The sequence below is a fragment of the Phyllobates terribilis genome, unplaced genomic scaffold (assembly GCF_046119375.1).
Source record: "Phyllobates terribilis strain yellow unplaced genomic scaffold, ASM4611937v1 Scaffold_56__1_contigs__length_8794411, whole genome shotgun sequence".
Lineage (NCBI taxonomy): Eukaryota > Metazoa > Chordata > Amphibia > Anura > Dendrobatidae > Phyllobates > Phyllobates terribilis.
In genome coordinates, this window is record NW_027362816.1 from 2,947,253 (window position 1) to 2,960,975 (window position 13,723).

The 13,723-nt window shown below is 45.7% G+C and overlaps 1 protein-coding gene across 1 annotated transcript in view; it reads left to right on the plus strand.

The window, feature by feature from the left end:
* Positions 1-13,723, plus strand: part of LOC141192283 (gastrula zinc finger protein XlCGF66.1-like) — a 364,897-nt gene that overhangs the window by 24,670 nt on the left and 326,504 nt on the right. The gene's annotated exons all lie outside the window — the stretch shown is intronic.

The window sequence follows — 13,723 nt, forward strand, 5'->3', positions numbered from 1 at the left end:
AGAGCAGTGTCAAAAGGTTATTGGTTGGATAGCAGATAATGCTTCCAGTCTCTTTGCCACCACCACCACCCTGTCTTCCACACGGTCAAGTCTCAGTAGCCGTGAGTCTGGATCGCATATTCCTCACCCTGAATCTCCTTCGTCTCACCATGCCGAGTGCCCGGAGACAACTGATCCCACACTTGGACACTCAGAAGAGCTGTTCACTTTTCCATTTGTAGATTCGGGCCTCTTGCCCGGCCATCTTCAAGCGAGTGAAGAGGAGAACGCGTGTAGCGGCCCAAATATTGGCGCAGCCACGGTCACACGAAGGCAACAGTGGGAAAGTGCAATTACTGTCACAAGAGGTGGATGATGATGATGATGATTGTGAGGAGCTGCCCATTTTCTAAAGACTATGATACTTTTTTCCAGCAATGGACCACCATTTTTGTTAATATTATTATTGTGTTTTATTAGTGATTTACTTGTCATGTTTTATATAGTTCTGCTAACTTGTCAGTGTGTACACTAGATTCACTTGTAAAATGTCCAGCATTCCACTAATCTGTATCTCAGGACATCTTTATCTCAGGAGTCCATTGTTTCAACAGCCAATGGTCTCATTAGGTGAGTTTGGATTGAGACTCAGAGGAGCCGTCATCACAGGGGGTCTTACATCCTTTCTCAAATGAAGGCTTCTAGAATATTCTTCATTGTTTTTGGCTTACAGTGAATGCTTGAGTGGGAGGGTGATCACTTCTGTGCTGGGAGGGGGCTGACCCCAGAGATGTAGAGGAAAGACATGTGTTAGTGGGGGTTAGTTGATGGAAGGACACTGAAGGGATAGGACCTATGGCTGTGGACGTGGAGCTGATGGATGGATGGCTTATGGAGTGTTGGAGCTCAGTTATCAACTGATCCCAGGTTGAGAACTTAAGGACTGAGAGAACTGTATTTTGGCCATTTACTTGGAATTGCTGCATTACCATGGATGTAATTAATAAAATATTGTTGCATCGATAACCTGCTTAGGTGATTACTTACAACCCACAACCGCACATCTTTACAAGTGGTGGCAGCAGTGGGATCACCTATCTCTGGAGAGCATACCAGGGAAAGTTACCGAGCGGTGACTTGGCAGAAGAGATGACGGAGGATGTACCAACTGAGTTGAGGAGGATGCTGGACGCGCTAGGAGAGAGTGCCACGGAGATGGAGCGGGCGGCAGTGTTAAACAAATTGCTGGGTGTGCATGTAGCGATACCCCCACCCGCCCCAGTGCAGAGGACAGTGGATAACAGGAGAGAGGGGCCTACATCTTTAAGGTACCGGGATATACCACAGTTCAATGAGGACACCTCGGATATTGATGAACATCTCCGGTTATTTGAGAACCTCTGCCTGCTGCATGTGGTGTCAGTCAGTGACTGGCCCAGATTTTTGAGTGTTGGCCTGACCGGAAAAGCAAGAGAAGCTTTTAATAACCTGTCTTCTGGGGATCAGAGATGTTACTCTACCATTCGCAGTGCATTACTAGAGAGGTATGCGGTCACGCCGGAAACCTACCGGAGGAAGTTTCGGGAGACTGACAAGCCCGCTGCACACACACATCGGGAGTTTGCCAACACGCTACGTACGGCATGCACTCGGTGGATAGAAGGACTGAGGGCTCAGGAAGCAGAACATGTAATGGATATAGTCATGCTGGAACAATTTATGTCAAAGCTCCCAGGTAATTTGAAAGAATGGGTGGCAGATAGAAAATCACTCAGCCTGGATGAGGCTGCCAGATTGGCTGATGATTGGTCTGCTAATCGACCCGGGCAACGTGGAAGTACAGCCCCAGTGAGTCAAGAACAGGATTTTACAGGGAGGCCATCGAGACCCATAGATCGGCCAGATGAGGAACTGCAGGGAGTTCAGACTTCACAAAGAGGGGGAGGCTGCCCAAGCCCCCAAGTATGGCCCGTGTTGGGGCAAGGAAGGCTTAACTGCCATAACTGTGGATGCATGGGACACTTTGCCAGGGAATGCTGGGAACGTTCTAGCCCACATCCCAACCTAGGACGAGGATTGGTGTGCCACTGGGCCAATGTCGTAACCCAAAGCCAAAGACCGGTTCTCACTGCTTCAGCCGAGAGAGAGCGGCACTATCTGCAGACTAACCCCCCACCCGTGGTGAGTAATACACAAAATGCCATGACTGTCACAATGAAGGAATGCAATCTGGGGGAGGGCAATTACATCAGGGAGGAGGCCCAGGGACTTCAGAACACTGGATCTACCCTCACCCTGGTCAGCCCAGATACTGTCCCCCCAGAGCTCCCTTTACAAGGCCGCCAAGTGACAACCCCCCTATCTGGGTGTCAGCACTCTGGGGTTGGTCGCAATGTATACAAGTTTGGTTCGCATTGGGCACGTGTGGAGTTTCCCAGGACAAACCGGGGATCAGGAGGGGGATATGGAGGACCCCGCAGAAAGGACAGACCCCTGATCCAGCGAACAAAATACAGAGTCCTTGTCTCAGGGCTTCCCCCATCGGGAAGTTGGCAGGATCTGAAAGACCATATGAGAGAAGCTGGAGGTGTCTATTACACTGATGTATACAAGGGTGGAATGGGGACTGTGGAGTATATTCGCAAGGACGACATGGAATATGCTTTGAGGAAACTGGATGATACAAAGTTTCGTTCTCATAAAGGCGAGACTTCTTACATTCGTGTCCGTGCTGAAAAAATGGGGGAGGTATGTGAGGAGCTGCCCATTTTCTAAAGACTATGATACTTTTTTCCAGCAATGGACCACCATTTTTGTTAATATTATTAGTGTTTTATTAGTGATTTACTTGTCATGTTTTATATAGTTCTGCTAACTTGTCAGTGTGTACACTAGATTCACTTGTAAAATGTCCAGCATTCCACTAATCTGTATCTCAGGACATCTTTATCTCAGGAGTCCATTGTTTCAACAGCCAATGGTCTCATTAGGTGAGTTTGGATTGAGACTCAGAGGAGCCGTCATCACAGGGGGTCTTACATCCTTTCTCAAATGAAGGCTTCTAGAATATTCTTCATTGTTTTTGGCTTACAGTGAATGCTTGAGTGGGAGGGTGATCACTTCTGTGCTGGGAGGGGGCTGACCCCAGAGATGTAGAGGAAAGACATGTGTTAGTGGGGGTTAGTTGATGGAAGGACACTGAAGGGATAGGACCTATGGCTGTGGACGTGGAGCTGATGGATGGCTTATGGAGTGTTGGAGCTCAGTTATCAACTGATCCCAGGTTGAGAACTTAAGGACTGAGAGAACTGTATTTTGGCCATTTACTTGGAATTGCTGCATTACCATGGATGTAATTAATAAAATATTGTTGCATCGATAACCTGCCTAGGTGATTACTTACAACCCACAACCGCACATCTTTACAATGATGATGAGACACAATTGCCAGAAAGTCAAGAGGAGGACCAGGGTGCAGAAGTGGACAACAAGGTGGTAAATGATATAGTAACTGACCCAACCTTGCAGGGGGACATTCTGAGCATGGACAGCAACATACGGGAAGGGATGCATAGGACCACAACAGGCAGGAAAAAGCAGTATGGTGACTGCAGACAAGGCGGGAAAGCGTTCCTCATAACGCCAACACGACGGAAGTTGTCAGCACAACTGTTAGGTCTTCCCGAGTCTGGTTGTTTTTTAAAGACTCTGCAGATAACCCCAAAAAGGCCATTTGTACCACCTGCCAGGCCAGCTTCAACTAGCAGCCTGACCACCACCAGCATGATCAGGCACATGGCAGAAAAGCACCTGACCAAGTGGGCCGAACCCCAGGGTCTAGAAACAGTGGCTGCGGGTGACACCACTGCTTTTTCCGCTGTTGTGCGTGCACGCCAATCCCCCCGTCCATGGCGCATGTCAAGATGCCTCCCGCCATGCACGTGTCTTGCACACTCTCAACTAACACCATCAGCAAGCACGTCCTTGTCCCAGTGCTGCGTCGTTTCCCCTACCCCAGTCCTTGAAACGCAAGCGCAAATACACAGCCAATGCCCCACAGACCACACTACTAAATTCACACATTTCTCGACTGCTTGCGCTAGAAATGTTGCCTTTTTGACTCGTGGAGATGGAAGCTTTCTGCAACCTTATGGCAGCGGCCGTTTCTTGGTACTCAGTCCCCAGCCGCCACTATTTCTCCCGGTGTGCCATCCCCGCATTACACGAGCACGTGTCCCACAACATTAGCTGTGTCCTCAACAACGCAGTTACTGGGAAAGTTAACCTAACCACGGACACGTGGACAAGTGCTTGGGGGCAGGGACAGTACACCTCGCTGACGGCGCACTGGGTTAATATAGTGGAAGCCAGGACCCAGTCGGATCTTGGGACGGAACACATCCTCCCGACGCCGAGGATTGCAGGCCCCGGGTCTGTCAGGGTTGCCCCCACATTTTACAGCTCCTGCACCTCCTCCTCTTCAGCCTCCATCTCCGAAATGACCACATAAGTTGCAAGCTGGAAGCAATGCAGCACTGCTTCGGCCAAGCGGCAACAAGCTGTGCTGAAGCTAATATGCTTAGATGACAAGGCTGAAGAGGTGTGGGCAGCTCTGAAAGAGCAAGCAGATCTGTGGCTGACATCGCTGACCCTACAGCCAGTCATGGTTGTGTGAAACAATGGCCAGAACCTGGTGGCGGGTCTGAGGTGAGGCGAGCTCACACACGTACCATGCCTGGCCCATGTTTTTAACCTCGTGCTTCAGCGGTTTCTCAAAACCTACCTGGATCTGTCAGATCTGCTTGTCAAAGTACGCTTCCTGTGTGCCTATTTTAGAAAGTCAGCTACAGCTTCCGCCGCCCTTGCCATGCTTCAGCAGCGTTCGTAGCTTCCAACTCACCGGCTGATCTGCGATGTCCCCACGCATTTGAACTCTAAATTGCAGATGTTGAGAAGTATTTGTGAGCAGAAGAGGGCAGTTGTTGACTACCAGCATCACAAGGTTATCGGTAATCAGGTCAGACTCCACAGATAAGACTTCAGGAGTGGACATGGATGTCAGACATTTGTACCATCCTCTAAAACTTTGAGGACTCCATCAAGATGGTGAGCGGCGATGACGCCAAAATTAGCATCACCATCCCGCTTCTCTGTCTTCTGAAATGCTCTCTGCTCACAATTAAAGAGGATGCATTGCAGGTGGAGCACGATGAGATGGAGCAAGGAACCATACAGGGTGATTACACACAGTCCAGTCTCATCTCATCCCAATGTGGATTGGGTGACAATGAGGAAGAGGAGGAAGAACAGTAGCTAGTTTCCTGCGCTATAGACGGTACTACCTGCACAACTGTCATACCGTCTGTTCAGCGTGGATGGCCTGAGGACAGGGAGGAAGAGGATGAGGAGGAGAGCATGGTCAGTCGTCCTCTTGGTGAGAATACAGAAGTCTTGCCTCTTTGCAGTCTGGCACACATGGCTAAGTTTATATTACGCTGCCTTTCCCGTAACCCTCGCGTAGTCCAAATTTTTGGTGACAGTCATTACTGGTTGATGACACTTCTAGACCTATGCTACAAGGAGAACTTTCTGTCTCTTATTCTCCTGCAGGACAGGCCTAATAAAATGGGGCAGTACAAGAAGGCCCTTGTTGCGGAATTATTTAAAAAATTCCCATCTGAAAACACTGGCGGCAGAGGTCACAGTTCGTTGGACAACAAAGGCAAGAGAGACACAAATGCAATCCAGCAGAGGCAGGGGAACACTATCAAAGTTCTGGGACAGTTTTCTCAGACCCTCCCACAGGCCCTGAGGCGTGGGGTATTCTCCCAAGGAAGGAAAAGTTTCAGAAGATGGTGAGGGAGTACCTTGCCGACCGTACCAACATCCTCCGTGATTCCTCTGTGCCTTATAATTATTGGGTAACCAAGCTGGACATGTGGCATGAACTGTCTCTCTCCACCTTGGAGGTCCTGGCCTGCCCTGCCACTAGCGTTTTGTCAGAGCGGGTTTTTAGTACCGCTGGTGGAATTATAACCAATAGGCGCATACACCAGTCAACTGAAAATACTGACAGGCTGACTCATATAAAAATGAACAAGGGTTGGATTGGGCCAGACTTCTCAACACCACCGAATGATAGCAGCATAATATAAACTCAAATACAGTGTCTTTTTTTTGGGGAGGTCTAACTCTATTCCCATGCACCTCTGTCTTCACACCCAGACATGGGTATATGCTTCCTGATTTTGTCTATTTGCTCTTGTCCTCCTCCTTCTCCGCATCATTCTCCACCAACATATCACCACCACATGTACCATATCAACATATCTACGTCTCTTGCCAGGGGTATTGGAGTTCCTCCAAATTTTTGTCAGCCGTTGCTTCACTGCATAGGCAAACAGTATGGGAAACACACTTCCGAATAATGGGAGCATTTTTGCAGGAGGCCCTCCGACCTCTACGTCTCTTGAAAGGGGCATTGGAGTTCCTCCAAATTTTTGGCAGCCATTGCTTCACTGCATACCCTATATCTGGATAGCAGACCCTCTCTTTTCTAATGGGAACATGTTGTACTCGTTATTGTGGCCCAGCTGTATGTCTTTAAATTGTTAGTGGGGTTTTTTCTACATTTTGGCAGCCTTGGGCTCACTGCATGCCCTATAACTGAATGGCAGACCCTCTCCTTTCTAATGCAAACATGTTGTTACCGTGGCCCAGGTGTATGTGTCTTTAAATTGTTAGTGGGGTTTTTCCCAAATTTTGGCAGCCCTTGCAGTCACAACATGGGCATTACCACTATAGGAGACCTGCTCCTTTATAATGGGAACATTTTTTTTTACTGAGACCCTCCTCTATGTCTCTTCAAAGGGGTATTGGGTTGCTTCCAAATTTTTGGCAAACCTTGCAGTCACTGCATACGGAATAACAGTATAGGAGACCCACTCGTTAATAATGGGAACTACAAAGCATAGCCGACTGCTGGCCCTTTAAGAATAGTAAGGGCCGCCTGATGGCCGTATAAAAATAGTCTTCGTGACTTTCAGAGTCCCTCCATCATAAATGAAACAGGATTTGTCTGATGATGTGTCACACACCACATGGCCAGATAAGGTTGTAAAATTACATTTTCTGGTGAATGCATTTGTATTGGTTGAAAGCAATGCAAAAGTGCAAACAAGCATGAAAAACGCTACGTGTGAACATAGCCCAAGGTGTGGAGGAGCAATTTTGTTTTTGGTTATTTATTTTGCCTTATATACAAGTCATTACCCTGGAAAGGATGTTCCTTAACATATTTCCCAGGAAAATTCATTTTGGTTTTGTTTTTGTATGCTTTATTGTGAGTCTGTAAAAGTGGCGTAATACCTCTGACAACATTGTTGACAGCAGTGACCTGGGAGTCAGAAATGCTTCCAGGGTTCTTCCCCATACTGTTCCCATGTCATTTGAGCACTGTTCCCATCGATTTGGGCAATTTTTAGGCCCTCTGCAGACCGCCGGGGGGAGCCACCAGAAAAATGCTCGAGTTTCCCATAGACTTACATTGGGTTCGTTACTCAGTCCGAGCACTCGAGCATTACAATTTGCTCAACTCGAACAATGAGTACCCGAGCATTATAGTGCTCGCCCATCACTAGTGGAAAGGGCTTGAATATGAGGTTTGAAGGAGAGATTAGAGTCAAGGGTTACCCCGAGGCAGTGAGCTTGCTGGACTGGGAAGAGTGGGTAGCCACTGACTTTGATAGATAGGTCAGGTGGGGGGGTTAAGTGAGATGGTGGAAAGATGATGAATTCGGTTTTATCCATATTAAGTTTTAGGAATCTAGCAGAGAAGAAAGATGAAATAGCGGACAGACATTGTGGGATTCTGGTTATTAAGGAGTTGATATCAGGTCCAGAGAGGTAGATCTGTGATGAACATTGTAGTTCCCTTCACCAAGAACTTACTTTCCACTGTTGGAATTAGTACGAGGACTCAGTCCCCAGGACTGAACTGCCTCACCCCGGCTGACCAGTTGTAGACCCTAGATTGAGCCCCTTGTGCATGGACTCAATCTAGGGTCTACAACTGGTCAGCCGGGGTGAGGACCCAGCGGTCATGGTGCACATTGGCACAAATGACAAAGTTAGAGGTAGGTGGAAGGTACTTAAAGATGATTTGAGGGAATTAGGCTTCAAGCTTAAAGCAAGGACCTCCAAGGTGGTATTCTCTGAAATACTGCCTGTACCATGTACCACGCCAGAGATGCAATGGGAGATTAGGGAGATAAATAAGTGGCTCAGGAATTGGGGTAGGAAGGAGGGGTTTGGATTCGTGGAGAACTGGGCCAACTTCTCAGTTGGCTACAGGTGCTACGCTAGGGACGGGCTGCACTTCAATAGAAAGGGTGCAGCTGTGATGGGGGAGAAAATGGCTAGAAGGTTGGAGGAGTGTTTAAACTAGGGATTGGGGGGAAGGTATGCATTTTATAGGTGGGGAAGATAGTGCAGATAGTGACCTGGGCACAAATAAAGAAATTGGGGGTGGGGTTAGAACAGTCAATATAGTAAGAAGGAATAGAGGTACAGATACATAAAATGCATGTACACTAATGCCAGAAGCCTCACCAACAAAATGGAGGAATTAGAATTAATTTTGTTGGAAAAAAATTATGACATGGTGGGGATATCTGACACATGGCTAGTTGAGAGCCATCACTGGGAAGTTAATTTACAGGGCTATAGTCTGTTCAGAAATTACCGCACAAACAAGCGAGGGGTGTGTGTGTTTATATGTAAAATCATCCTTAAAACCCATCTTACATGAGAATATATGTGAATCTATTGAAAATGTAGAGTCCCTATGGGTGGAGATAAGGGAAGGGGGAAAAAAGAATAGATTACTGATAGGGGTTTGTTATATGTCTCCAAAAATAATGGAAGCAGCGGAGAATATCCTCATCAAGCAAGTAGATTAAGCAGCGACTCAAGGAGAAGTCATTATTATGGGGGACTTCAACTACCCTGAAATACATTGGGGACTGGAAACCTGTAGTTCCAGCAAAGGTAATAGGTTTTTGACAACTATGAGGACAATTACCTTTCACAACTGGTTCAGGACCCAACAAGAAGGGGGGCACTGCTAGACCTATTATTAAAAAACAGGCCAGACCGCATATCAAATATACGAGTTGGGAGTCAATTGGGTAATAGTGATCACAAAATAATAAGTTTTCATGTATCCTTTAATAAGATGTGTAGTAGAGGGGTTACAAGGACACTAAACTTCAGGAAGGCAAATTTCCAACGGTTGAGAGATGATCTTAGTGCAATAAACTGGGACGATATCCTGAGACATAAAACTACACAAAGCAAATGGGAGACATTTATTAGCATCCTGAATAGGACCTGTGCACAATATATACCCTATGGGAATAAACATGCTAGAAATAGGAGGAAACCACTATGGCTGAATAGAGCTGTAAGGGGCGCAATAAGTGACAAAAAGAAAGCATTTAGAAAACTAAAGCAAATAGGTAGTGATGAGGCATTAAATAAATACAGAAAATTAAATAAATTCTGTAAAAACCAAATCAAGGTAGCAAAGATTGAGACAGAGAGACTCATTGACAGAGAAAGTAAAAATAATCCCAAAATATTCTTTAACTACATAAATAGTGAGAAACTAAAAAATGATAGTGTTGGCCCCCATAAAAATAGTCTGGGTCAAATGGTGGATGAGGATGAGCAAAAAGCCAATATGCTAAATGATTTTTTTTCAACCATATTTACACAAGAAAATCGCATGACAGAAAACATGATCAGTGATGACAAAAATTCTCCAGTAAATGTCACTTGCTTAACCCAGCAGGAAGTACGGCGGCGTCTAAAAATCACTAAAGTTGACAAATCCCCGGGCCCGGATGGGATACACCTGCGAGTACTGCTGGAATTAAGTAACGTCATAGATAGACCATTATTTTTAATCTTTAAAAGATTCCATAATAACAGGGTCTGTACCACAGGACTGGCGTATAGCAAATGTGGTGCCAATATTCAAAAAGGGGACAGAAACTGAACTTGGAAATTCTAGGCCAGTAAGCTTAACCTCTACTGTGGGTAAAATCCTGGAGGGTTTCCTAAGAGATGCTATACTAGAGTATCTGAAGAAGAATAACCTCATGACCCAATATCAACATGGGCTTACGAGGGACCGTTCCTGTCAAACTAATCTGATCAGTTTTTATGAGGAGGCAAGTTCCGGACTGGACCAAGGAAATGCAGTGGATGTTGTGTATGGACTTTTCAAAAGCTTTTGATACGGTTCCACACAAAAGGTTGATACATAAAATGAGAACAATGGGGATAGGGGAAAATATATGTATGTGGGTTAAGAACTGGCTCAGTGATAGGAAACAAAGGGTGGCTATTAATGGAACACCCTCAGACTGAGTCACAGTTAACAGTGGGGTACCCCAGGGGTCAGTATTGGGCCCGCTTCTTTTTAACATTTTTATTAATGACCTTGTAGGGGGCATACAGAGTAATATTTCAATATTTGCAGATGACACTAAACTCTGCAGGGTAAGCAAATGAATTTTAATGGGGATAAATGTAAGGTAATGCACTTGGGCAGAGGAAATAAAATGTATAATTATATGCTTAATTGTAAAACACTGGGCAAAACTGTCACTGAAGAAGACCTGGGTGTATTGGTGGACGACAAGCTCACGTTTGGTGGCCAGTGTCAGGCAGCTGCTGCAAGGGCAAATAAAATAATGGGATGCATTAAAAGAGGCATAGATGCTGATGAGGAGAACATAATTTTACTTCTATACAAGTCACTAGTGCGACCACACTTCGAATACTGTGTACATTTCTGGTCTCTGGTGTATAAGAAAGACATAGCTGAACTAGAGCGGGTGCAGAGAATAGCGACCAAGGTTGTTATAAGACTGAGGGGTCTGCAATACCAAGACAGGTTATTACACTTGGGGTTATTTAGTTTGGAAAAACGAAGGCTTAGGGGTGATATTATTACTATGTACAAGTATATGAGGGGACAGTACAAAGACCTTTCTACTGATCTTTTTACTCTGAGGCCAGAGACGGGGACAAGGGAGCATCTTCTACGTCTGGAGGAAAGAAGGTTTAATCATAATCACAGACGGGGATTCTTTACTGTAAGAGCAGTGAGACTATGGAGCTCTCTGCCGCATGATGTTGTAATGAGGGATTCACTACTAAAATTTAAGAAGCGTCTGGATGCCTTTCTTGAAAAGTATAATATTACAGGTTATATATACTAGATTCCTTGATAGGGCGTTGATCCAGGGATCTAGTCTGATTGCCGTATGTGGAGTCAGGAAGGAATTTTTCCCCCAAGGTCGAGCTTAGTGTTTGCCACATGGTTTTTTTTTGCCTTCCTCTGGATCAACATGTTAGGCTATGGGTTAACTAGATGGACTTAGTCTTCCTTCAACCTTAAAAACTATGTTACTAGGTTACATCTGGGCCAGTAGAACCTCCGCACAACCCGTTCTAAAGTTTTATCCACGTCCAATGGTCAAGACATGTGAATGGACCTTGTTCATCATCCTCCGTCTACATGGTCATGGTACCAACAATTGCTCCACTATTTCCTCTCTTACCTTAGTAACCCTGTACAATAAGTCCCCACTCAACATAAAATAGGGAAACCTGGTGTCAGCCCCTGGCTCTTGCGCTATACCGTTTAAGACGGTTACATTATTGAATTCCTCCTTTAGAGTTAGCTCCCAATCCTTGGCAGACCCAACCGGTCAGCCCTAAATCTGATATGTTAGCCCCAAGGGTCATTACCTCGTCATCCCCCACAAGGACATAGAAGGGAAACCCGTCAGACTCTGAGTGTGGTGACAGTTCTTTAGGGGCGACCTGTCTCTTAATCGAGCACTGTCATCCTCCCCCAAAAGTCCCAAAACAAACAAAAGTCGTGACCTATAATAATGGGGTGCAGTAAGTCCTAGACCATGCCAATCTCGTGGGACTCAGTATCTGGGCGCATTTCAATGTCCACTCTGGCCACTGGATAGTCTTTAGCATCCTCGTGAAAGCAATTGACGTCAACTTTCTTCCCAGGCATAAGCTGGAGAGGAAATGTGGCCCTCACGAGGGTCACCAAACTTCCTGAGCCTAGCAGTCCAGTCACTTGCCGACCATTCCCCATTACAGGACAAGCTTTTGGCCCCTTGTTGTGTGGAAAGTTCGCACTGCAATCTGGATACACATAGTATGAACAGTGGCGACCCAGGCTACAGTCCATCTGCTCGGAGGTCAGGGGACAACAGGGGGCTATATGGCCTGGGCCGTGACATTTTCAGCATATAATAATGCCAGCTGGGACATTTGGCATAACTTCCACTGAGCCTTTCGACCTTGGCACCCCACCAAATTTTTGGGTCTCCGCCCCCTGTTGGGACCCCCAGTGTGGAGTAGGTTGCCTCCCCAAGGAACCATCGACCCCCTGATATCTTTTGAACGTCTGACCAGGTTATCGGAAAGGAGTGCACAAACTGGTACATTACCACTTGCTCTACCATCTGCTCAGGGGTAGAGGACTTTGCCTGCAACCATTTTTGGACGTGGTTCAGCAAATCAAAAATTTGGTAGCGAGGGGGTTTGTCACTGTGATATGCCCAGCGGTGGACCCGTTATACCCTGACATTGTCACTCTCAAGCGTGTCTTTTAAGGCTAAGTCATAGTAGGCCTTCTGGAGCTCCCCCATTAAGTATGGCACCAGCACTTCCGCCCATTGCTCTGGCTAGAGTTTCTCCCTCTCGGCGACCCTTTCAAAATTGGTCAAAAAGAACTGGATGTCATCACCCTTGGTCATTTTCTGCAGGGCTCTCCTTACCGCCGTCAGGATGGGAAAATCATCAGCTGACCTTTGAGTCGAATCTGCCGCCATGCCACGAACCTCTGTTGATTAAGAAGGTTTGCTCATCTCTAGTTAGAAGTAGGGTCAGGTAATAATCTAGTCAAAATCAGGTAACAGCTTAACTAAAAATTAGCAATGTTAATTTGGCACATACACAATGAACTATGTGACCCTGTGGATTTAGTGCAGCATCTCCACCAGCGCAATTCATTAGTCCCTACTTTAGCGTCTACTGTTAACATCACCGTCTTATATAATACATACAGTCATGGCAGAAAGTGTATTTTGGCAAGGTGCCAACAATTTTGTCTGGCCTATTTTTGGACTTTTTTTTTTTTCTCTTTTTATTTTTGTGTTGTTCCAGTACCCACAACAGAAATAAGCGTGTGTATAACAAAACAGGAGAAATACTTCATTTTCTGGAATAATTTCAAGGGCGCCAACACTTTCGTCTATGATTGTATATGGAGAAATGTGAGACAATATAGAGATTAAAAATACAATTTATTAGAACGCAATTGAGAACACATAAAAATACAAAAAGTAATTTAAGAGGGATAAATGTAATCACAAAAAGACAATAGAATGGGGCACCTGGATGAGTCCTGGATAAGTCCTAAGCATACAGCCTTAAAGGGGTATTCTCACCTCCAAAATCCTACCCCAAAATATAGTAGGTGTAATAATAATAATAATAGCAAATACCTCCAATTAGAAATGTGGTATAGTTCTCCTGATTTTCTTTGTCACTTACCCCATGTGCAGGGCATTGCAGTAGCTTAGGTATCCATGGGTATGACCACTAGCAACTAACTGTCACTATGTGAGTAGTAGTAACCTTG